We start from the raw sequence: 26644 nt of genomic DNA, 5'->3' as shown, positions 1-26644 counted from the left end.
GTTGGTTGGTTTTTTGCCATTTGCTTGTTCGTTTTTGTGGGTTTTTTATTTTGTTGTTGTTTTGTTGGTTTATTTAGGATTTTTTGTTTGTTTGGCCTTGTTTTTTTTTTTTTTGTTTTTAGCTTCACTTTCCAACTTTAAAATCCCTGAAACTGTCCCCAGCTTCTCAACAGCTTCATCACCCCCAGAGAAGGAGTGGGGTTGTACTGAGCTGTAACAGAGAATCACAGAATCACAGAATTGGGTTGGAATGGACCTTAAAGATCATCCAGTTCTACCCCCCTGCCAGGGGCAGGGACACCTTCCACTATCCCAGGTTTCTCCAAGCCCCATCCAACCTGGCCTTGGACAATTCCAGGGATGGAGCAGCCACAGCTTCTCTGGGCAACCTGTGCCAGGGCCTCACCACCCTCACAGAGAAGAATTTCTTCCTAAAATCCACTCTAAATCTACCTTCCTTCAGCTCACCACTATTAATTATGCCTGTATTAAGTCCATCTCACAGAGAAAGGATACATCACATAAATAAGTTTTAACCAGGCCCTTCAGTGTTGATTGATCACAGTCACCAGAGAAACACTCATTTTTAATGCCTTTGTTACCAGTTTTATGGTAGCAGTTTCCCAGCAGGTTTTTTGTGTGTGTGTGTTTTGGTTGGTGTTTTTTTTTTTGTTTTTGTTTTTTGGTTTTTTTTTGGTTTTTTTTTTTTTTTGTTTTTTTTGTTTTGTTTTGTTTTGTTTTGTTTTGGTTTTGTTTTTGTTTTTTTGTTTTGTTTTGTTTTGTTTTGTGTTGTTTTGTTTTGTTTTGTTTTGTTTTTGTTTTTGTTTTTTCGTTTTTGTTGTTGTTGTTGTTATGGTTGTGGTTGTTGTGGTTGTTGTGGTTGTTGGTTTGGTTTTGGTTTTTTGGGTTTTTTGGGTTTTGTTTGTTTGTTTTTGGTTTTGGTTTGGTTTGGTTTTGGCTTTGGTTTTGGTTTTTTTTGTTTGTTTTTTTGTTGGTTTGTTTTGTGTGTATGTGTGTGTGTTTGGGGTTTTTGTGTTTGTTTTTGTTTTTTGGGATTTTTGGGGGAGGGTGGTTGTGGGTTTGTTTGTTTGTTTGTTTGTTTGTTTTATTCTGCCTCCCACCTGAGTCACCTTTTGTGGGTTTCCCAGGAGCTGCTTTACCTGAAATTTTGGTCACGTCCTGCAGCACCCCAGGGCTTGTACACCCAGCAGAGTCCAACAGCCCCTGTTATTACCCAGCTGCTCCTCTGAGCTGAAGCATCTCAGGCTCAAACAGCAGCTGAGATTCATTTCTTCAAATCAGCAGACTGGAACTCTCACCCTCTCTGCATCCCTTAACCAGATTTCCCTAAGCTGCTAAAACACCACACACTCAACCTGCACTTGGCAGAGCAGAAAGACAACAAGGGAGCAAAGGAAAAATGAGTGAAATTGGGTAAAATGAGCAGCCTGCTGGATGCACTGCTCAGGTTAGGGCTGAGGATGCATCTCCCAAGGCTGGAGGAGCAGCTGCACATGCAGAGAGCAGATTTTCCACTGCTTCTCACACTCCCTGGATGGTTCAGCCCTGTAACAGCTGTAAATAAAGTCATGGATCAGCCTCTCAGGATGACACAAATCCAGGGTATTAAATGGTGTTTAATCCAAATGCACAGGGCCTCATTGCTAGAGATTTTCCCACTCTTCTCTCCTGCAGTTTCTCCTAAATAAACTGTCCCAGACTCTCCTTTCCTTTGTTCTATAGAGGAGGCTACAGAAAAGCAGAAATTAGCATGGGCTCCCCAGTTCCCCAGGAATTTCACTTGCTGCTAGCAAGGTCCAGCTCTCATGAAATCACTGGCAAAAGAGCAGCACAGCATAAGAATTTTAGATCTTTACAGACTGTGATTACCCCCATTTTAGTTTGTTTTTTTTTTTCCTTGCATTTTCAGGGTGCTAACCTGTTTCAGAGAAAACTGGTCTCCACATTTTGGGATATAAATATATATCATTTTGGATGAGTGTTTTCTTGGTTTTTTGGGGTTTTTTTAGAGGAGGGGGAGAGGATTTGTTTAACTTCTTTATTTCTATTCTCTCCTTAGAAGCACTAAATTTGCCTCGGCAGATTTTTATCATGGCCCAGTGATCCTGAGCCCACATGCACTGAGGTACTGAAAAAAGCCTCAGGTGAAGCATGAAGCAACCAAACCAAGGGTTGGGAACTCTCTTGAGAGCTCAGTTGTAATCACCCAGCTGGGATTGCTTCAAATCCCCAAATAATCCAGGCTGCAGGCTTGAGTGTGTTCCCACATGGAACTCCTGCACAGCTTCCAGCCTCAGGTACCTCTGAGGAGCCATTTCAAACCCCAAAGTCACTCCGAGAGTAAAGATGAAATATCCCAAACATTGCAAAAGGCAGGAGAGGCACCAATTTCACTGCATGGGCTGTGCACACCTGAGAAGGAGACACAGAGCAACACCGAGAGTCCAGAGTTGTTCCATCAAGTTAAAAACTACAAAAAAAATCCAGGTGCTAATTTGAGAGGGTGAGATTTATTTATATTTATTGGTGGGAGATCAGTTTTCTCAACTTGAGCCACAATTCCCTAATGGGAAAAAGAAAATGCATGTGGATCATGCTGTGAAGTCATAGAAATAATTCATTTTTAAGCCTCCACATATTCATTGTTCAAAATTATTTAAATGGCAGAGGACTCTGAGGTTATGGAGTCCTCCTCAAAGGCCTCTCAGTCCGCACCTATCTAACAGCACCCACAATCACCCTCACACCTAAAAAAATGCAAATTAAATCTAAAAAATAACCCCAAAACAAGGCAAATCAAACCTTTGTCCAAAATTTCCAAACAACTACTTTGAAAATGCAATTCATGGAGAATGTTTTTTTCTGAGAAAATTGCACCGTGTCTGCCTTGCAGTTTCCTGTCCCTAGACTTTTATTTCATGTCACAGCATGCTGACAGTTCTGGCTTTTATTTTGTTTTTATTTTGCAAAAGAAAAAGAAAATAGTAACAAGAAGGCTGTTTTAACTACTCCAATTTCAAGCTTCAACACATCAAGCTGAGATGTTGTAACTATTCATGGAGGATGCAGCAGTTCAAGCAGGCAAGCAGAACAATTTAAAAACAGCAGCAGAAAGCAAAGCAAAACTGCATCTGTACTACCAAGGAAGACAAACCAAGACTGAGGAGTAAAGTGGATGTGAAGTCTGATAAAAAAAAATTAAACATTTTTAAATACATCAAGTGAATACTTAAATATTATGATTGCCCAAGAAGGATTAAGAGGTTTCTGATATGCATTAAATGATGTTATGCATTAAATACATGCCCTGGCACTAACAGGGCTCAGAGCCAGACCTGGGAAAAATTACTTTTATTTACACTGTGGGTCCTCAACGCTGTGAAGGTTTTGCAGTGGATGTGTTACAGAATCCCACATACAAATGGTTTCTCCTTTACTTCCTTAACTGGGTATTTCAAAAATAAAAAAATAAAAAACTTCACACATTTGTACTGTTTCTATTTATTTTCCCCATTTATTTTTCCAGGAAAATACCCTTGGATGTCAGGACAACCAAGCTTTGTTTGCTACCAGTTCAACCTCCTCCCTGCCTGGCATATAGTGATGTCCTGCTACATTTATTGCTGTTATATTTATTCACAGAAATCACAGAATGCTTGGGGTTGGAAGGGACCTTAAAGATCATCTGTTTCTGCCACCATGGGCAGGGACACCTTCCACTAGACCAGGTCACTCAAATCCCCACCAACCAATTCCTAAATCAGCAGCAGCAGGTAACAAATGGCACAAATTCTGATATTTGCTTATTTAATTCTTCTTTCCTTTGCCTGAAAAGCCCCACAGGCATGCAGGTAAGAGCAACAGATGGAAAAAAAGAGCTTTTCAAAACCTGCTCTGCCAAGGCAAAGCGTATCAATGCACGCTCTGCAGGGGGAGCCTCAGCTGTGAGTGGGACCCTGGGGAATTTTGTGATTTGGAGTCTTGAGGGACTTTGTGATGTGGAGTTTTATCCCAGAAATTGCTTCCTCTAGGCAAAAACCTGTGAGGCTGCAGCAAGTTTAAATCCAGCCCTGCAACATCACCTCACCCCCATCTGCTGTGCAGGGGTGGCTTCTCAGACCTCTGTGTTACCTGCAACACTCTGGATCAGTGTAAAAAAAAGGAGAAAGGAAAAAACAAAAGGAAAGAAAAAGGAAAGAAAAAGGAAAGAAAAAGGAAAGAAAAAGGAAAGAAAAAGGAAAGAAAAAGGAAAGGGAATCATGGAATCACTTAGGTTGGAAAAAACCCTTTAACCCCAACCATTAACCAAACACTGCCAAATCCACCACTAAACCCTGTGGCTGGAGTGCCACATCTGCACATCTTTCAGATATCTCCAGGGATGGTGACCCAGTCACTCCCCTGACACCGTGATCCCATGACTGATGACCCCTTCATTGAAGAAATTGTTCCTAATATCCAATACAAACCTCACCTGGTGAATGTCGAGGCCATTTCCTCTTTTTCTACCATTTCCTACTTGAGAGAAGTGACAGATCCCAGCCTGGCTGCAAACTCCCTTCAGGGAATTGTCAGGAGTGGTTGAAAAGCTTAAAAATCCATGCAAGCCTTACACTTGATTTTTGCAACCACTCTTCCGGAGATCACTCAGAGTGCATCCTTTTCCACGATTCAGAGCAATTATAATCTTAAATTATAATCTTAAACTCGTCACAATTCTGTCTACAGGAGACAACTCTGCATGAGGATTGGAGTGATGTGGTGCCTGTGCTTGGAGCAAAATGGAACCCAAGGACTCAGGGGCTGCTTCCCCCAGTCCTGCTCAGGAGGGAGAAAATAATTCTGCTGTCCCTGGGCATCCCTGGGGCTCTCCTGTGCTGGGACAGTCGACAGCTCCAAGCACCACCACCAGCAGCTTTGGTAGGGAAGGAGAAATCCCAGCAGGAATTCCTTTCAGTTCCTCCTCCAGACAAGCAAAATACGTTGCCTGACCAGGCTTAAAAGGTCTTGTCTCGAGTGATCTGGATAAAATTATTGTCCAAAGGGAATTGCTGGAGGTCCAGGACAACACATGTGGTAAAGGAACCTCCAGGAACGCCCTTTTGCTTAATGTTAATGAAAAGTGCCCGTGTTTGCCATGTTAATCTTCCTTTCCTATTAATTATTTCACACCAATTTGGAGCTCCTAATGGCTTTTCTGCAGCCAGGTGAAGTCAATTCCCTCCCTGAACTCAATTTTGCAACAAACCCAAAATAACCTAAAAGTTACAGAGAAGAAGATGAAGCAGTAATTAAAGTAACTCTCATAAAAAAGGGGAAAAAGAGGAAAAAGAGGACAAGCATTTGATCTTTCTACTTATGATACTTAGTGTGGCTTTAGCAAGCAACTCAGCACCTCAAATGTCTATGGATTTATCCCCAAAGCACCACCAAGAATTTTATCTGTGGTCTGTTAAAGAAAGTCAAAGATTTTGTGCAGCTTTTCTCCTTTGAAAGCTTTAACTGAAGTTACAGCATCATTTTTTGCCAGAGAAACTCCCACAGAAAGTTACTCAGTCTCCAAACTCCTCTTTTGTACCATGAAACACCTGCAAGGAGTAAAAAAAAAAAAAGCAAAAACAGGCAGGAAGCAACCTGCTCACTCTGATTTCAAACCATCCACCCCAAATCCTCAGTTTACCTCTCCCAGTTTGGACTAAGCCCCACCACAGCCAGCCCTGGGGCTTAACCCTTTCACAGCTGAGCTGAGTGGATGAGCCTCACCCATCCAGCACTTTGTTCCTCCTCCAGGACCACTTGAGCCATTGCAAAGCTTCAATTCCCCCTTTTCATAGCATTAGCCAAGAATAAATCCTTACTGAAGACTGAGATCCACAATGAGAGCCATGTGCCTCTGGCATTGGGAAATGAACTCAAGAGAGAGGAAGAGATAAATTTTTGGCTGCTGGACAGAGAGGAAAAGAGGTTTGCTCTCGAGAAAAAAAATGGCAAATTCATGTTTTTATTTTAGCTTTTCCACAACTGTTGGCAAAAAAGCAAAAAGGTGGAAGAAGGTGAAGAAGACCTAGGACCAGAAAGAGTGAAGGGAAAGAAGCAGATTGTCATGTGAGGAAGAAAATGCTAAAGAAAACAAGGAAGAAGTGGTGGAGGCACAGACACCAACACCCAGCCCAGACAGGTCCTTTAGTCCCCAGTACTCAACAGCTTCCCAGGGAGCTCCTCCCTCTGGATTCTCTGCTGTCTGCTCCACACATCCCTTGGTTTCTTCCACTGCCAGAACACTGTTTTGGTCTTCCACTGCCTTCCCCTTTCATACAAACCACAGGAACCTTGATTCTCCTCATCACCTCTGCTCTCCTGTTGAAAGTGGTCAAAAAAAGCTTCAGCAAACACCAGGACAGAAAGGACTGGCCAAGGATGTGTTTGAACAAAGCTCCTTTCCTCAGAACAGCCAGCTCAAAATAGAAAGAGAAGAGAATGAAATAGAAAACAAAATAGAAATGGAAGAGAATGAAAGAAGCAGCATCACGTGTAATGTGAAGTTGCTCCTGGCGTGCAAGCTTGGGAGGTTTTTATTTCCTGCTGATGAAATTTGAGTGAAATAAGTGATAAAGGGAAATGTAAGCAAAAATCACACCCATCAGGCAATGTGATTTTCATCAGCATTGTAAAATGTGAGGCTGTTTCATGTGGAAAAGCTCTGATGCTGTTTGTCACAGATTTGTCCAGAAGGCCTGAATCTCCTCAGCATGGCCACAGCACAAAGAGGGGGCACCTGTGGAATTACAGATGTAAAACCTGGGATGAAGCTGGTTCAAGAACTCAATTCTCTACAGGTTAACTCAAGGTCTCTGTTTGCATTAACACTTATAAACTCGTGCTCTTTTCTTTTTTTTTTTTTTCCTGTTTTAATTATCTTTCTGACTTTGTCCAAGTTCTCCTGAATGTACAAAGTAAACTTTAGTTTTAGAAATAAAATTCTTCTCAGCTGGAAGAACATATTTCATCCCACCCATCTAAAAGGGAGAGGTGCTAGGTGGCAAAGCACCTGCATTTTCCTGCTCTTCCCAAGGAAACACCTTGGGAAAGTTGGATGGGACCCTGAGCAACCTGGTCTAGTGGAAGGTGTCCCTGCTCATGGCAGGTAGGTTGGAACAAAGATGATTTTGAAGGTCCCACCCAACCCAAACCATTCTATGCTTCTATGATTGTCTTTTTACAGTGCAATCAAGATTCAATCAGATTTGCTTTGCATTATTTCTGGTTAAGATGCTTTCCTTCACTTTGGTTTCCTTCTTTAGCATATATGCTAATAACAAACTGCTGAACAAGAATGGAAAAGACTCCCTAGTGAAGAGCACATCACCTCCTGTGTCCAGGACAGCACAGACAGTGCCAGAGTCTCAGGTCATGTAGGAGAGTGGCCAAGGAGATCTGCAATTCTGTTAAAATCACAGGAATCACAGAATGCTTTGGGTTGGAAGGGACCTTCAAGATCATCTTGTTCCAACACCCTGCCATGGGCAGAGAAATGTGATGACAACTCATTTTCAGCTTTGCCAAGCCACTTTGGGTCCATGTCCCTGAGGGTACATCTCCAACTTTCTCACACCAACAGTAGCCAAAAACAGCCTCCCAAACCCACCCACGTGGCGTTAAAATAAAATAAAGAGAAATATCCAAACTGTGCACAAAGAGAGGTTGTTCCTAGAGCCAACCCTGAGACAAGCACTCTGCCAGGCCAGGCACTGACTCTTGCCAAGTGAAGAGGCTCCTCCTTGGGGAGCATCACCTGCTCCCTGTGCCCAGACGTGAGCAATTAGCCCTTCCCAAATTCCCTCCTGTTCCCCAAGAGGACTTTGCAAGTGAACAGCAAATCCATGACCAAAATCCTGGAAAACCAGCAAGGACAGTTTTGACAAGGAGCAGAGAAATCCCAGGGAGGATCAGAAACAGCACAAGAGAAAGTTGTTGGCATCAGGTGTCACCCAGAAGGTGAGTGACACTCTGCTGTAAAAGCAAAGTGCTGAGATGAAGCAGAGATGCTGCTTCCAACTCGTGATGGGGAGGAAAACACCCAACAAACCTCAAGCAAAAGTCCCAACCAACCAACAAACTTTGCTGCACTGTTACCCTAACAGTTTATTTCAATTTATTATTAACAAGTTGCCTACTTTTGAAAGACCACTAGAAATAGATCAGATTTTTTCCCAGCAGCAAGTGACAGTTTGTGCTTCTCACTCTTTTCTTCTCAAGCTTGTTAAAGATGTTAGACAGTAACGTCAGCCTTCACTGCAAAACCTGATATTCTCTACAGCTGCATTAATGCTGCCAGGAAAACCTGTTCTCATCCTATGGTCCTGTTCAGGCAGCAGTGAAAAAACTAAAAGCAAAAAAACAAACAGCATGGAAAAAAAAACCCCAACCAAACACACAGCATCCTAAATTCTACAAGAAAAACAGCAGCTCTTGTTGATTTAGTAGAAGGAAATGTCAGAGACTCACAAGGCTGTTACTGAAATAAAGAACCCATCACTTCATGGGGGCAACAGGTGGCCAAAAGTGATTTGCAGGTCAGGCGAGGTTGGCAGCCCATGGGAAAGGAGCTGGCGGGATCCTCAGCCCTGTTCCACCTGCTCAAACCTCTGTAAAATGAACACAGGAATTCAGAGAACTCCCACTTCCACCACAGGAATCCACATGGGCTGCAGGGCTCTTCTCCAGATGGGAGGATTAGGGGAAAAGTTGATTTTCCGTGATGGTTAAATGCAAAATAGACTTCAGGTTTTAAGCAAAAATTTTATGAAGAATAAATGCAGAGCTGAGTTGGGCACTGGATTTAGAAGCTGCTAATTCTGGTGGTGCAGAAATTTTGGTTTTGGTTGGATAGTTTTACAATTAAGATTTTTTTCTTCATATTTAAGCAACGGGGAGACAAACTTTAAAGGTTTTGCATAATTCTGATGTGTCACCAACACTCAGTTAAGTCCCTTTTACATGAAAAAAATATCACTTTGTTTTTGTTTTATTTTGGATTTTTGCTGGTAGTGGATTAGGATATAGTTAAAAGGACAATTCATTTTTGATTGAAATAAATCAATGTACTGGAAAATATCAATTAATTTTTGAAATTTCCCTATCAAATCCTATTGCTTCTTGCTTTCCAAGATGGAAAGTCTAATCATGTTCCCTCCTTCATGCTCCAAAGCAGTGGCAATAGCAAGCATTAAAGCACAGTCTGCCTGTTTTTTAAAAGAATACCTAACCCATTAAAAAAAAGGCAATTTAAGGTATTTGACAGTTTGTTTCATTTTTAAATATTGATGCTATATGAGGATATAAATAAAACCTGAGTGAAAGCAAGTTTTTTTTTGTACTGCCATATTCCTGGGATAGTCTGCAGTCCTGTGTTGATGCAAACACAAACAACAGCACCAACAGGATGTGAAAATGTAAAGGAATTGACTGGAAAAGCAAAGTGGAAATGATTAATCTTGCACTTACTGCCCGAGCTGTTGGGAGTGTAACGTGAAAATAGCTAGCAAAAAAGATGAAGAATCCAAATATTTTTGAAACGCTGTTATTTAAAAATTTATTAGTGATATAAATCACAAAATAGTGTTTTTATTTTTAAACTGGCACTTAATCAGCCTCTCTTCTGGTCTTATTAATGAACTCAGCACTAATTGCCTTAGAAAATATCTTTTTAAAGATTCAGCCTATTAATGACAAGATGGAGATGATTTCTTTTTTCTGATTAAATCCGTGTTATGCAAGTGAGTGGTAGAAGAAAAAAACCAGCCCTATGAACAAAAGAGAGAAATCCTAGAAAATATTACGTTGCCACAGCTTTCCAGGTGAACAGACACATCCCATTGGGATGGGACACTGTGAATTCTCCATCCCTGGAAGTGTCCAAGGCCAGGCTGGATGGGGCTTGGAGCAGGCTGGGAGAGTGGAAGGTGGCCTTGTCCATGGCAGGGGTTGGAACTGGTAATTTAAGCTCCTTTCCAACCCAAATCATTCCATGATCCAGGCAAATGGATATTTCTACACTCCTTGTAAATGTGATGCTGGACCCTCAAGTTTGTTCCAGAGTCAACACTTGTTGTAGCACAAGGCTGTAGAATTTCAACTATAGAAAAAGCCTTTCTTTCCATTTCCTTCCTCTTCATAACTTCCTTCATAACTAAAATTTTGGGCCGTTTCAAGGCCACAGAAGACAAATTGCTCCCACAGTAAGTAAAAACAAAAATTTCAGAGAGACCTTGCAGTGTCATTGAGACCTGCATGAAGAGTTCTCACAAACTAAAATTTTTTAATTATCTTAATTTAATTAAATGAGATGAAGTGAGATCTGGGATGACAGGACAGCAGAAATGACTGAAACAGAGACAGAGTGGATGCAATGGAAAATAGCAATGGAGCAATGCAACAGCTGGAACCCAGCTATGAGGACAAGAGGTTTGTGCATGGGTAATGTAAATGCTGGAGTAGATTTCCCAGCTCAGAGTAAAAGTTCCAACTGATGCACCCTCCTCTTGTGGAGAGCTTCAACTCTCCATCAAAGAATTAAAAATAAAAAGAAAAAAAAGAAAAAAAAGAAAAAAAAGAAAAAAAAGAAAAAAAAAAGGCGCAAGGTAATTTATTAGGCATTTTAAAAAGAAATGAAAAAGGGTAATACACCCCTTGCCATTTATTGGGAATCTTTATCTACGTGTTTAAATAAGAAAACGATACTGCTAATTTATGCATAATACTTTATATACCTTCTCAGCATTACCGAATGGAGGAAGGAAAATTACTCTTGTTTGCTTAAGATTAACCATAATAGAAACCATCTGGCTCCAAGAATCAGCTCTTTTGGAAGAAATCATAAAACCTATACAGGGTTTTATAATCCATATGTACCAGACCCCATACGTGGTTCAGGAAGATGAAGTGCCATCTGCCAGAGCTTCTGGAAGTCTCCTGGGCTTGTTTCTGTGGGACATTTTGTGCGGATCTGGTCACCCACAGCTTATGGAATCTGCAGCTGGTCAGCAGAGGTTGTAACAATGGCCATAAAACGTCCTGTTTCTTGTTACACAGCTACTGCTGTAGATATTCCTGGGAAAGGAAAAATTAGTAAGGAAAGCACAGGCTCAGCTGCTTCTCCCTGGGATTTACATGGACCAAATTTTGATTTCTCAGACCCTGAGCAAGTTACTGGTGAGCCCTTTTATAGTCAGTGTGGGGAAATATTACAGACTTTATCTTTTCTTTTTTGTACACAGAGGCACACTCAGGAACAGACCATCCCCATCTACCAAGGGAGGAGTGGAAGAGAACATCACCTTGCTGCCATGTTTACATAGAAAATAAATTACTTTGCTGTTCCACAGACGATTTCAGGCATAAACATTGAGTTGTAGAATGATTTGGGTTGGAGGGGATGATAAAAATCAACTTCTTCCAACCCCTTGCCATGGGCAGGGACCCTTTTCACAATCCCAGGTTCTTCCAAGCCCCATCAAACTTGACCCTGAACACTTCCAGCATCCACAGTTTCTCTGGACAACCTGTTCCAGTCCTCAGCATCCTCACAGCAAAGAATTTCTTACTCATATCCAATCCAAAGCCATTCTCCCTTGTCTTCTGTGCACCCTTATAAAAAGTAATCTCACAGACCTGTTACTGTACAAGGAAACCTCCAACCCACAACAGCAACACAGACCTAAAAAGACAGAGCTAAAAAATAAAATTCAGATAAAAGAGAAATTTGTTAGAAGTTTATGCAAAGCTGCAGAAGAAATGTGCTTTCTTCACGTGTGATGTGATTTGGACAATGAACTTTATACCCACATTTGCACACAAAAGGACAGAAAAGGACTGTGTGGGTGTTAGCATTAATTAGACATTATTATATTGCCCTCTGCACCTTTGTAATGCAAAAACATCCCTTCCTTATGGGTAAACAAGCAGCATTTACACTGCACTGGGGCTCAGCTCTCGTGTTCAGGAGGACTGATCCATCCTCAGGGTCAACTGTGCCTTCAGCTGCAAGACAAAAAGTGGCTTTTCCACTGTTTAATTCAGCAGAACTTTGCTCTGTTTCTCATTCTCAGCATGAGTCATTAAATATCTGCAGACCAGATTTTGCTCTTCATCTTGATTGAAAAGACTCTATTATGTACTTGAACGCAGACTTTCTCCCTTTCTTTCAAAATAAAACTGAGACATGGCTTGAAGTATTTGCCTAAAAAAAAAATAAAAAAAATCCACAGCACTGTGATACTGATGAGTATGAGAAAGTAGAAGTGACAGGAAACTGATGAAGAAAAGGCTGAGTTAAATTTTTTAGACAACTGGTTTATTAGCTGAAACATTCTGGTTTAGATCAACAGATACAAATGCCAAACACAGTAAGCTGGTTGCAGCTGAAAGTTTCTTTTTCTTCCTCCATTTACCATAGTTGAAGCAGCCCCTTATAAGCTTTCAAAGGAAAATGTTTTGACATTTTGAACTGAAATAGTGTGTTCTCAAAATTTGCTCATATTAAAAAAACCCAAATAGCAAGAAAATTAGAAAAAAAGAGGGTTTTCCCCAAATCCTTCCGTTAGTGCAACTCTCCTTTTTTTTTTTTTTTTTTTTCTTTTTTTCACTTGCAGGTAAGTTCTAACATAATTGGCAGCCAAAAGGATGAAAAGCTTAAAAAGTAAATAAAAATAATTTACATCGCCCCCTTGAGTACCAGCACCACTGGTCATGCAGAGAAAAAGGCACAAATGCATGTACAAGACAGAGCAAAGAGGTGAAACCAAAATACATCTGAAAGGTTTTGGCTCCAAGACCAAAGCTTGGGCAGATGTGCAACTTCCACAGGAGGTAATCCTTTAGTCCCTTTGGAAAATGTCAAGGAACCCCAAGGTAAATAATCATTTAAGGGTCAGGGAATCCAAGAAAGAATCCAAGAAATTCTGTTTTGAACTATTTCACGTCTGTTTTCCTCCTGTAGTCTGTCTTCAAACATTCTTGTCAAGCGCTACAGGAATTTTCTGATGCTTATTCCATGAGAAGTGATAGAACCACAGAATCACAGAATGGTTTGGGTTGGAAGGGCCCTTAAAGCTCATCCAGTTCCAACCCCTGCCATGGACAGGAACACCTTTCAGTGGACCAAGAGTCTCCAAGCCTCATCCAGCCTGGCCTTGGACACTTCCAGGGATGGGACAGCCACAGCTTCTCCGAGCATGTTGCTGCAGCTGAGGTCAAAGAAAACCCTCTCCCACACCTACTGCCTATCACATGCCCATAAAAGGGTTAACACCTGATTTCCAGCACACCTACAACCATTCCATTCTGTGCACACCTCTATTAACAGTAAATGTGGACACGTGAGCCGGGTGTTGGAGCAATGGCTCTCTGGATTTTTGTTGAAGTTGGGATTGCAGTAAGAAAATACAACGTTCCAGCAGAAAGAACAGGACTGCTGCCAAATCCCTGCTCCACCACATTCCCTTGTGCTGGTTTTGCATCCACCACTATTAAATGGTGGGGACAAAAGGTGGGGACAGCCCTGGTTGGGACAGAGGACTCATTCACCCATGAGGAACAGTGGCCACCTAATGCGAACCTGCCTTGGATGTGAGTCTGGGGATGCTCCATCCCTGGAAGTTGTGGGTGTCCCATCCCTGGAAGTGTTCACAGACAGCTGGATGGGGCTGTGGGTATGCTGGTCTAGTGGAAGGAGTCCCTGTCAAAGGCAAGGGATTGGAGCCCGATGATCTTTAAAGTCTCTTCAAATCCAACCTAGTCTATGAGTTCTTTTACTTCTTTTTGCCTCCCGTTCCTTTTCTTCATTCCCTCAGCCTCTCACTTGCTTTTCCCACCCACCACTTTTGAAGTCAGCAGCATCTGCTGCCACGCGGAGCTCACAAAGCAGCTCAGGGAGACTGAGACGTGTCACATTCCTCCCAGGGAAAAATTCCTTCCTTGCTGCTTCTCAGGAAGAGAAGGCTGAAAATGAGGGGCTCCCAAAACTCCCCCTCCATCTCTGTTGTCAGCATGGGCATCCCCAGGGCTGTGTTCATCTACAGCAAAGTTCAGCCCTTCCATCCATCTGATCCTGCTTGAGCAGAGACCTTGGACTTGATGAAGTCCAGAGGTTCCTCCCAATCTTCCATCATTCTACAGCTCCTCAACAGATCATTCCTCTTCTTCCTTAAAATGAACAGTGATGAAGATCCAAAGGGCAGGAGTGCAATGATTTTCTAATCAAAAATAGCATTTGATGATCTCAGAGGTCTTTCCCAGCCTTGATGATTCTGTGATTCTGTTGTGGTCACATCCTGCCTTTCCTCCTTCCAAATCCCTGTTCAGAGGGGACTGGCAGCAAAACAATCTGCAGGAAATGTGCTAACTGCTGCTCAGACAGGTAAAATGGTGCTTTTTAGAGGCAACCATTGACCCTTAAGTGGTCAGAAGTTGCCTCCCACAGGTTTCCCATCATGGTGCAGCTCTCAGGTGTTGTCCCTGCACCACCCCACTGGGCAACCACAAGAGAGGTCATGTAGACTAGGTGGGACACAGGGATCTGCTGGAGAAGGAGATGCTTTGCAGGTCAAATTCTCCACTGCTGGTCTGCACTGGATGAATGGAGTGAAGGAAAGCACTGAGAAAACCACACTGGATATATAAAAATCACGGTAGCCAATTCCTCCCAAATACAGAAAATATCTCCCACTGGGCACAAAGAAAAGATGACTTGAAGCTCTTGAAGGCTAGTCATGAAGGTGGGGATAACCCTCTAACACCCATCCAGTTCCAACGAGTTCACAGCCTGGTTGGAAAGTTCAGCATCAGGTGATTTCCCCCAAAACAGGTGGAACACGAGTTTGGCAGCCTCACCTATTCTCATATCCCACTTCCTGTGCTGTGCTAATTCCACACTTGAGATGGTTTAACCTCCCCCAGAGATCTGAGGAGGTCAATCTGCACTTCTCCTCCAGTTCATTGTGCCCAGCAGCCCGAGCAGTTAGCAGCAGCTCCTTTGAGTGAGGTGATTTTATCAGAAATTCCTGCTGCCACCTCCGTGCGTGCACAAACACTGTCAAGGCTTCTATAATTAGAGCACACCGAGAGAGAAAAGCAATTTGTAAGGAGAATTACACCTCTAAAACGTGTCTTTCCCAGAAAGGTGCTGCCTGCATGTCTAAAGGGGAAAAGCTTGAATATTCAGGAGGAAATTCTCTGTACTGATGCCACTAGACATTAACTAGAAAGCTAATTGTTTGGGGTTTTTTTTCTCACTGTCTAGCAGTTCCAAGTCACAAAAAAAGAAACAAAACCCCACATAGGCACACACAGGTGCAAACTTGCACACACCCCTCAGTCACCTGTGCTCAGTCAAAGACAAGACAAACACAAAATAACCAAAATATCAGCCAACATGCTGAGCACTGTAACTGAGGATCTGTTGGCAGTGTAATGGCGTGAGACCTACAGGAACAGGCCTGGGGTAAATTTGTACAGGTTGAGATTTATAACAGCAGAGTACATGGTGCTTTGGATCATGCTGGAATTGATGTTGCTCCAGAGAATGAGGATTTTGATCTACCAAATCTCACACCACTTCTGCTCCCAAATATTTAAATGAGGCAAAATGAGCTTGCTGGGCAGTTTTATCCACCAACTGCTCCTGGGTACTGGGGATGTTTAGTCTGGAGAAAAGGGGGCTCAGGAGAGACCTCATTGTTCTCTACCACTGCCTGAAGGCAGGTGTGGTGGTGAGGGTGGGGTTGGACTGCCAGGAAACTCATGATAGAACAATGGGAAACGCCCTCAAGGATCACCAAAAGAGGTTCAGATCAGATATTACAAAACATTTTCTCACCGAAAGAGTGGTTAAGCATTGGAACAGGCTGCCCAGGGCAGTGGTGGAGTCACAATCCCCAAAAGAGTTAAAAAAAGGAGTCAATGTGGCCATGGTGGTATTTGGTCAAAGATTGGACTGGACAATCTTTGAGTTTTTTCCCAGCCTTATGCATTCCATGGTTCTATGATCCCATGAAACTGTTCCCATGCACAGCCAGCCCAAGGCTGTTTCCTGCTTTGGTGCAGGTAAAACTCACCTGTACAACCCTGACTGGGGTCTCACCTGAGTCACAAAGGCTCCTTTTGTGTCCCCTTCCCTCCCTGCAGACCCATGACATTGTCTTGAAATATTGTAAAAATAAAAATAAAAGATCAACTTTCACAGACATGGAAAGTTCAAGTTCGTGTGCCACCATTAAAAAGTTGGAGGCTTCCATTTCTCAAACAGTAGTTGGCTTGTTTTAAGAACAAAGCTCAAAGGCCATTACAACAGGCACCCACAGCACCATGAAGCTCTCTGGGCCACCACACAAGAGATTTGGGGTTATTTTTGCAAACAGGAGGAATACAAGACCTTACCAGACTGTGGGCCAGGATGTGTGCAGGCTGAGGGCAACAGCAGGGGAAAACAATCCCAAGTCCTGGTCCTGACCCTGAAACATCTCAAGTTCTCCCCCTCTCCACTGGAATCCTGTCCCTGATTTCTATGTAGGCTGGAAAATCTCTGTGATCCTGCCTGCAAGAATGAGAGGGAATAGCAGCTTTGGGTCCCAGATGCAAGGATGATGCAGGGAGCTGAATACACATCGAATAATACTGCAGGAAGTTCTTCGCATGCAGGTAATTCAAAAAGACTGACAAAATAATCTCATGATCCCTTCCAGCTTTAAAATCCATGATTGTGAGAGCTGAAAGGCACGCCAGAAAAAAATACATAATGCTACTTAGCTGTTAATGCCAAGGTTAGATGTATTTTCACCCAAGATGGCTAAATAACAGAATTTCAAAACTTCCAGTAAAGTTTTGCAACTATAGACTGTCTGAGTAGGTGGAAAACAACACTTTCAAAAGGAGCATCTTTGCGTCATTAAAAGCACTCTCTGTCTAAATGGGCTGGAGCTATGTCTGGGGACTTCTATGCCATTGTCTTGAAATATTGTAAAAATAAAAAAAAATTAAAAACCCCCAAGCTTCACAGACATGGAAAGTTAGAATTCTTGTGTCACCATTAAAAAGCTGGAGGCTTCCACTTCTCAAACAGTAGTTGGTTTGTTTTAAGAACAAAGCTCAAAGGCCATTAGTAAGAGTCATCTTGTTAATAATTCATCATCATTCTTTTCCTCTTTCCTCAAAATGTAGATTTCTTATTTAGAAGGTTGCAATATACAGAGTTTTTGAAGAGTGTTTTGTTGTTACCCTATTTCCCTATTGAAAGTACACTAAGATGATATTTTGAGAGTGAATTTGGCAGGGTTGGGTTTACGACTGGATTTGAAAGTCTTTTCCAATCTTAAAAAATCTGTGATTCCATGATATTGGTCATTGAGTACGAATAGGTTGCCCAGAAAAGTCATGGGTGTCCCATCCCTGGAAGTGTCCAAGGCCAAGTTGGACAAAGCTTGCAGCAACCTGGGATAGTGGAAGGTGTCCCTGCCCATGGCAGGGGGTTGGAACTGGATGATATTTAAAATCCCAGGTCATTCTAGGGCTTTAGAATTTAAAAAAAAAATGCATTTGCTCCATGTATGAAGGAGACACAGTCCCACATTCCCTAGGTGCATTTTGGTAGTGCCAGAAAACAATTTCTGGCAGCTGGTGAGCTCTAAGACACAGAGTGAGACAGAAGATCTCTGTAACCCCTGCTGGCATCTGAACCTAGGCCAGATCTTAGCTATGCCAGTGTTGGACAGCCTAAATACAGAGACCTGGTACAGCCCAGGCCCCTGCACACAGATATCCGTATCAAATACTGGTCTTCTAAGAGAAAACCCAAAAGGATGCCCTAAAAAGCCTGCAAATATTTCCTGTTCCTTGCTAAACTCTCATTTGACAGCTCCACCTTTTCACCTGTCTCATGGAGGGCAATTTTCTCACAGACACAGCTCACCTCAGATGGGGGATGGAGGACACAGCACAAGGGGAGAGCAGCACAAGGGAAATCTTCCTGAGTCAGGATGTTCACACCAGATGTGGGTCTGGAAGTGCTCCAAGTCCCTCTAGGTTGGTCTGGACAGCCTTTCCCCTCTCTCAGGGGGCCAAGAGCTGCCCCTGTCCCTCCCCACAGCCAGAGCTGGCAGTGCAGCACTGAACAGCATTCAATTAGGAGAGCTCCCTGCAAGCTGAGACAGAGCTGAAGCACAGAGGGAGGAAGAAGCCAGCTCAAATAAATGGATAATTGCCATTTAATTCCCACGTATTAGATTTGGCAACGCTCGCATTACGGTTGAGTCAATAAAGCAACTTTGACTCGAGCCTGATTTGAGGGTGGGACAGGGTGATCAGTCTGTCTGAGAGGCAGCTCCCAGCCCCGCCAGGGAGCCTCGGGGTGGGCACAGGGGAAGGGCCACTGCCCCACTGCCACGTCTGGAGGGAAATGATCCTTTGTGTGCCAACACGAGCATTAGGCAGCGATCCCATTGATGCTCTTCCTCAAGCAGGCAGTTTCCCTCATGGACAATGCATCCCCCTATTCCTGCAGCTCAATCAGGCTGCACAGCACAACCCAGCCACCTTGCTGGGAAGGTGTTGCTGTGCCAAGCCAATCCGTCCATCGTGTCCACGAGAACGCAGCTCAGGAGGCAAGTCCACGTAGGAAATCCACTGGCAGGCAAGAGAATTTCCTGCTTGAGAGAAAGAGCTAAAGCCAGCTGCAGCAGAGAGATGAAAACTTCCCAGTGCTGCCTCACAGCTTGTCATTCCCACCTGGCTGCACATCAGTGAGACAGGGATGTCCGTGGAGCCAGGACAGCAAAGGGCTCGGAGGGAACAGCTTTTGCAGATGTGTTTAGTCCAAATCAATACTAATAAATGTTTCCTGGCATCTGACATCAATAGATATAAAATAATTAATTTAAAAGTGCAGCTCCCTTTCACTGGGACAGGTGAAGCCCCTGATTTTATTTTTTTGGTGAGCTACAGTTTCCTTTGGGAGGGACAAAATCTGCCTCTAGCACAATAGAGGGTTGTTCATAAGAGATGAGGAAAAGCAAGTGAAACCATTGAGTTCAGCAGAAAATATATCAAGACAGAAATGCCACCAATAATGCATTATTATTATCATTGTTATTATTGCAACCAAGATGCATCATTTTGCATTACATGGAATCTATAAAACAGAATTCTGCATTATACCATTGCTCTAGTGGTGTGCCAGGCATGTGCCCTACCAACACATGCAAGGATCTGTGAAAGGCTGAAAAGAAAACCGTGGCAAATTGGTTTGGGTGAGCAACACAAGCAGGCATTGCACAGGCTCTCAGGCTCTATATTGTGATAAACCTATAAATCCCTGGAGTTATTGCCATTAGTTTCAGTGGATTTAACACATATAGGGCACATTCACCAGCAGGATGCATCATAAGAGTATTCAGCCATAAGGACTGAAACTTCACCAGTATGAAGTAGGGACTTGTTCACCCCTTGCTGCTTAAAAGGAAAAAACAAACAAACACCCACCCCACAACCAAAAAAACACATGAAAAAATATCAAAGATCTCCCCAAAACCTAACACTTTATTTTATGAAATCAAAGCAGGTAAATAAAAGAAAAATATCAGAATTCCTCTGCACATTTGTTACCATTAGAATATTCGTGATAATTCCTCACCTTGCAGTAGTTAGATAGATGTGATGTAGCTATAGATGCATTAAAACACATTTTATAGCATATTTCTGTTTCAATGTGTTTTCCTCAGATGTCCTACAATGCAAGAACATTAAAGGCACCTGCTAGTAAACGTCTGCTAAAACTTCCAAATTTCTCATGAAAATTCAAAGTGTGCTGTTAATGAAATTGTTGAGTTTTTAATGTACGTGTCATTCTGATGAATGTAGAACATAATTTCCATAATGTCTTACATGTTTCATGCACCTCTAGGTATTATACCATCTTCTGAATAACCCAGAGAAACAGATTATTAGCAGATTATTTAGAAGGAAAACAGAATTACGGATCCACGTATGGTTACAGAGAATTTGCTTCAAGGTAAGAATCGCTGCACAAAACTTCCCAAGCGCTTGCTCACTATTCCAACCATTAGATTAAAACTTTCCAATCCTTGCAATAATTTAATTAAAGTGATCAGAAGATGAGAAGTAATACTGCATCACTGAATCTAATTAAACTTCAAGTTTATCCTCTAGAAATCAAGAAAAATACATATTTCTTCAAGGAAAGGCATTCATTTTATTCTGACAGTGGAGAAGATAAAAGTAAAAAAACCAAATCAGTTTTGTTGATAATATCTCTCTCGTCTCTCTCTCTCTCCAAATGACAATTCTTGCCTGGCTAAATCATCAAATAATAAGCATTCTGCAAAGGTAATCTTCCTTTCCTGAGCTGTCTGAGCCCCTTTATCCCATCCCACCCCTGTCATTGTATGGCAAACCAGCAGTGCCTGTGTAAAAATGGCAACAAATAAACAAATGGAGGGGAGGCCTTTCCCGTGTTGGAGCCTGCCAGGGAGGGGATCATGGAATCACAGAATATCCTGAGCTGGAAGGAACCTTCAGGACCATCAAGCCCAACTCACTGCACGGGCCAGCCCCAGCAATGCCACCCTGTGCCTGAGCTCTGCCAGGCTTGGAGCTGTGACCCCTGCCCTGGGGAGCTGCTCCAGGGCCCAGCCACCCTCTGGGTGAAGAATCTTCCCCTGATTCCCACCCTAAATCTCCCCAGAGAGAATTTCAGACAATTTCAAATCCCTCAGGCCCTGTCACTGTCACCACAGGGAGGAGATCCCTGCCTGCCCCTCCTCTTCCCCTCACGAGGATGCTGAAACCACAATGAGGTCTCCCCCCAGTCTTCCTCTTCAGGCTGAAGGGCTCCACCTTCAGACACTTCCCCATCTTTGTAGCCCTCATTTGGAATCCTGATGGCAGCTTTATATCCTTCCTATACTGTGAAATGTTGTCTGCTCATTAAAACCAACATGTGAACGTGAGATGGTGCAAATGAGGAGACTCCGAGGGAGGCTGAGACCACTCAGGCCTCTGATGAGAACTTAAATTCCACATTCACTCAACCAAAGCCACTTTTCATTACGGCATAATGAAGGATAAACACCAGAGCATTACTCAGCTCCTGGCACTTAGAGCTCGAAGGACACTGAGTGGGTGGCACAGGAGAGCTGAAAGCAAAGGGGAAAAAATCAAACTCTGCACCACGGCATTATTTGGAGCTGGTCTTCTCTTCATGCTTTGTCTAGTGGCTTCTTCCTGATAAATCATTATCACGCCACAGTGCCACTGTCTGGGGTCACCGAAGGACATCAGCTGGGCCCAGCTTTGCTTCTCTCAGCTGAGCCTGTCTCAGATGCTGATCCTCACCGTGGTGAGGCAGCTCTCCCCTGCAGCCCCAGAAATACAGCGGGAGCACAGATCCACCTGCAGCCACGGAAAATCCCACACTGGTACAGGGGGAGCCCTGAAGGGGGCTGGACTCCATGGGAAGCCCAGGCTGGAGCAGGTTTTCTGGCAGGAATTGGGACCCCATGAGAGATCCTTGCTGGAGCAGCCTCCCCTTGGAGGACTGGATCCCATGGGAGGGACCCGCCTTGGAGCAGCTCATGAAAACCACAGTCCATGGGGAAGGACTGGTGTTGGTGTTGGAAATGCTCATGGAGGACTGTCTTGCACGGGAGGGACTGTGGCAGTGCATTTCCACACCCCAGCAAGTGTTTCTGTATAAGGGAAAGAGTTTCAGCTTACTTTGGACCAAGTAAGGACGTTAAACTAGAATTTTCTACAGCCTGCTCATTGTAAGTGGCTCAGTGCCAGCACAGAGGCACGGGTTGGGCTTTGGAAGTGCACCTCAAACCCTGCTGTCAATTCCATTGGGCAAGCTGCTAAATAGCCCCCCTAGGTCATTCAGTATTTAAGAAAGAGCACAAAAGAACTCTTAAGCTTTTTTGGACTGCCTTAGCCAATGTAAGAGTGTTTTCTACACTGTGCTCAACTTACATTTCTTTGTTCTAGAATGTTTATTATTTTTGTCTTTACTAAAACCTTTTATTTTACAAAGCATGTACGGAGAAGTTGCCTTGCTATTATTAAGCCATTTTGAGAAGTGCTGGACACTCTCAAAGACTTGATAAATCTTCATGTGGCTCACTCCACTGCGAAAAGATTGTGCCAAAAGATTTTATCAAGGGACCTCAAGCTGAAGCAGGGAAAGTGTAAGAAACCCAAACCTTGAGGAGGGAGCAGCAGAGACAACCTGTGATGAACTGACCATAACCCCCATTCCCTGTGCTCCCACACCACTGGAGGGGAGGAGGTAATAAAAATACTGAGTGAAGTTGGGCCTGGGAGAAAAGGAGGGGTGGTGGGAGGGTGTTTTAAGATTTGTTTTTATTTCTCATTACTTTTGAATGGCAATGTTAAATTCATTTTCCTTAAGTTGAGACTGTTTAGCCTATGACTGTTTAACCTCATCTTTTTTATCAAACCAAGAGAATTTCATATATATATATATTTTTTTTTTCTCTCCCCTTTTCAGCTGAAGAGGGGAGTGAGAAAGAAGTTTGGTGGGAGCCTGGCACACAGCCAGTGTCAACCCAGCCCAGCCAGTACCACTCCAGTACCTTTATGAGCTGTGCTTAATGGAAAGGAAAGAGCTGTGGAACATTAAATTTCCACCTCGAGGACAGCAGGCTCTGCAGGACTGGAGGCATTGCTGCTGCTGCCTCCTGACAGGGATCTGCTGGAGCCAGCTCACCCCTGCTGAATTCCTCAGACACAGGCAGGCAATCTCTTTCCTGACTAGGTCCCTCAGAGGGACCTGCACCTGACACATGAAGGTGAACTCTGCTGCTGTAACGCTGGGTCCAAAGAACAAATATTAATATTAAATATATATATGTGCAAAAGAAAAGTAGACAAGGTGAAGGTTCTGCTTCCACAAGAGAATAAATGCAGTAACAACAAGTAAAGGTTTATTTTTGTCTATCACTATTAAAGAATTAAAAAGCAATTTAATTGATTAATTAAATGCTTAAAATCACGAAGGCAGACAGAAGACAGAATCACCGCCTCGTCTTTATCGGTGCCTAGGCTTTTAGCCATAAATTAAAAGCCATAAACTTAAAAAAAAAAAAAAAAGAAAAAGGAAAAAAAAAAAAAGAAAAAAAAGAGCAGAGACTTAGATTAGATTTTAGAACAAATTGAATTACTGTCAGGATGGTGAGGCCCTGGCACAGTTTGACCAGAGAAGCTGTGGCTGCCCCATCCCTGGAAGTGTCCAAAGCAAGGTTGGGTGGTGCTTGGAGCAACCTGGGATAGTGGAAGGTGTCCCTGCCCATGGCAGAGGTTGGAATGAAATGATCTTTAAGGTTCCTTCCAACCCAAACCATTCAATCATGCTACCACAATCCCCAGGAACATGACAGCAGCCTTTCCACATCAGATTCTGCCTAAAACCTTCCCAGAAATTCCTCCCTTTAAGGAAGATACCCTTCCCTAAACAACAAAACCCACAGAGACTGCCAGGGAGGCTTATCAGAAAATGCAACACTAATAATTGCAGGAATGACGAGAAAAAGTAGGTGGAAATTCTAATCTTAAAACATCCGTGTCTGAAAAACAAAATATATTTCCAAACCTCACTTTCCAATATACCTCAGAATTGTGAGGAAGGCAATAATTATCCCTAATTTACAGAGGGAGCTGTAGCAGAGAGAATTAAAGGCTCTGACTCACCAGCACTAAATCAAACAGCGGCAGGAGCACACACTGGTTTTCCCCCTGGGCTGATGGGTGATGCCAGTCACTGCCAAAAATATTAATGTAAACTCTTTTTTATTGGTCTTTTAGGATAACACAGGTTACAGTGCTCACTTTGGAGAGAGCAACCTCCCAAGCTTTGAGCTGGACTCCACATCCAGCAAAATTTCTCTGGGGTCAGTCCGAGCCCAAAATTACATCATTTGGGAGTCATTCAATTAATTATGGAGCATGGCAGTGATGAGCACACCAAATTTCCAGGCTCCTCCAAGGGTTTGCAGGCCTGTCCAAAATGCACTTCAAGCCTATGGAAGTGTTCACCATGAGTTCTGCAAGTGTCAGAACAAAAACAAAGCTGTAAATGTCCACTGAGCAGAGGTGTTTGACACACACAGGCCCCAAACATGCTTTGAAATATCTAAAGGTATTAACCAGGTGCTCAGCTACCATGAAAACTGAGCTGATGGGAAAAGGAGTGAAAGAGCTCTGAGGGAAAGTAGATAATAGAAATTGTAGAGTTTCTTCTGTGCTTCATTGATTGAACTCAGGTGATTACCTAGGAAATAATTATGTATGTATAACCTAAGCATAAAAACATACTTTGATTTTTTAAAAGGATTTCACATTACTTCAGAGTTGAAAAGTACATTTTTTGATAGGTTTGCCCATCATGTCAGACATTTAAAAGTTGGTTTTTTTCTTTTCTGCTGCAGAGGAGTTTTTATTTCCCTGAAGCTGCCTGTACAAATAAACTGAATTCCACAATGCTGGTCAGAGGCACAGGCTGGGAGGATGACTCAGCCCAGCCAAAAGTGCTGCCAGGGTCTACAGGACTAGAGACAGGAGCCTTAATGCAGTGTTCAAAGGAATTGCACCTAAACAAATTCACAAAACCAGAAAATGTATGACAAACAAAGGGGGAAAATCATGTCTCAATGCTATAGAATTATATACCCACAGAAATGCTCTGAAATGTCAGTTTTGGGAACTGATTCACAACACCTTACACATCTTAAAGGAGGTAACAACCAAAAAGAGCTGTTTGTTCATGATTTAAGAGGTGCAAGGAGAGGGAGAACAGCAACATCCCACACAGACACACAGACCCAGCAGCAGAAATGACCCCAGCAGTTCTCAGTGATGAGCACATCGACTCCTACACCACTTGAGACCAGACTTGCAAAAGGCACCTTCTCTGCCTGGAACATCTTTTGCTGGCAGAAACAAGACCGATGTGTATTGTGCTCCTACAAATAACTTACTTTCTCATAAATGGGTCAAATTAACCCTGATTTATAGAACTGAAGTTCCCACTCAAACTCCTGCACAAGTCCAGGAAGACAAATTCATTCTTATTACAGAGTCTTAAACAACTCACCTTAAATTTCTCTGTTATGATGAAGAACCCGATATTTTAAACTAGAAGAGACTGTTGATCCTTTCTATTGCAACATTTTTCAGAGTTTGTTAAACAGAATAAATCACTGAATGGTTTGGGCTGGAAGGGACCTTAAAGATCACCTAATTCCAACCCCTGCCATGGGCAGGGACACCTTCCACTGTCCCAGGTTGCTCCAAGCACCACCCAACCTGGCCTTGGACACTTCCAGGGATGGGGCAGCCAAAGCTCCTCTGGGCAACCTGTGCCAGGACCTCACCACCCTCACAGGGAAGGATTTCTTCTTAATATCTAATAATATAATAATAATCTAATAATCTTCTTAGTATCTAAACCTGGTCTCTCTCAGTTTCAAGCCACTCCTCTTGTCCTGTCATCACATGAGCTTGTAAATGCCTCTCATCAGCTTTCTTGTAGATGCCCTTTAAACTCTGGAAGATGGACTTTGGATGTCTACCAAAGGTCTGAGAAAAAGCAGCTTGGGCTTCTCAGCTCCCCAAAATAAATCTGAAGCTTCAGAGGAGCACCAGTGGTACCAGTGGCTTATGATGAAAAACACACCTCTTCCCTTACCAGTAGAATTCGTGACATCTTTTCCAGAGGTTTGACTGGACTGGAACATCACAGAATCATTAAGGTTGGAAAATACCTCCAAGATCCATCTAGAACTGATCTTACAATACCAAGCAGAGAACATTCCTGAACGCTGACGAGCCTTGTTACCACCTTTGCCCCATAGAAGAGTAGAACCATGGAATGGTTTGGGTTGGAATGGACCTTAGAGATCATCAGGTTCCAAGGCCCTGCCATGGGCAGGGATGTCATTCACTGGATCAGGTTGCTCAGGACCCCATTTAACCTTTCCCTGATGTCATATCAGGACATATGCAAAATTCCACCATTAATCAAGTTGCAGCTATTCCTTATGTTTAGTCTCCATCCAGACATTACTGATCTTGCAGAAAACTACCAAGAAGGCACAAGTGTTATTCAAAGAGTACCAAAAATACTCTCAATGCCTATGTAAAAGTTTTTTCCTTTTTCTAGATAGCTTCCTTAAAATTCAGGCAGTCTTTGCCCATAATTAGTAAAAGAAGCTATTGTCTGTTCTTCTTAACACGACACTTATCTTCCCAAGTCTAGCAAAGTATTTCTTAAATACTGACAAAGTTCCTCACTTCATATTAATATTTTTCTACTTAAGCTGTACCCCAAAATAGCAGCCAATTATTTCTTCAAACACTCTTATGACACTGGTGAGCAAAGTGCTTGTTGATCCAATAATGCCACAAGGATGTTGCTAAATCCAGCCTTATGTTCAAAAGAGATTTCCAAATATTTTGCATCTCAAAAGTAGTTTGCATCAAAAGTAAACTTCAGAAGGCTGCAGGAATCTTGCAGAACGATGTGACCCAGGCACCATCCACA

The 26644-nt window shown here is 42.9% G+C and overlaps 1 protein-coding gene across 7 annotated transcripts in view; it reads right to left on the bottom strand.

Moving 5' to 3' along the window:
- TSNARE1 (t-SNARE domain containing 1) overlaps nucleotides 1-26644 on the bottom strand; it is a 472834-nt gene that overhangs the window by 322368 nt on the left and 123822 nt on the right. The window lies entirely within an intron of this gene.

Source organism: Prinia subflava, chromosome 1 (assembly GCF_021018805.1).
Source record: "Prinia subflava isolate CZ2003 ecotype Zambia chromosome 1, Cam_Psub_1.2, whole genome shotgun sequence".
In the NCBI taxonomy this organism is placed as follows: Eukaryota; Metazoa; Chordata; class Aves; order Passeriformes; family Cisticolidae; genus Prinia; species Prinia subflava.
This window is presented reverse-complemented; position numbering and strand designations above follow the sequence as displayed.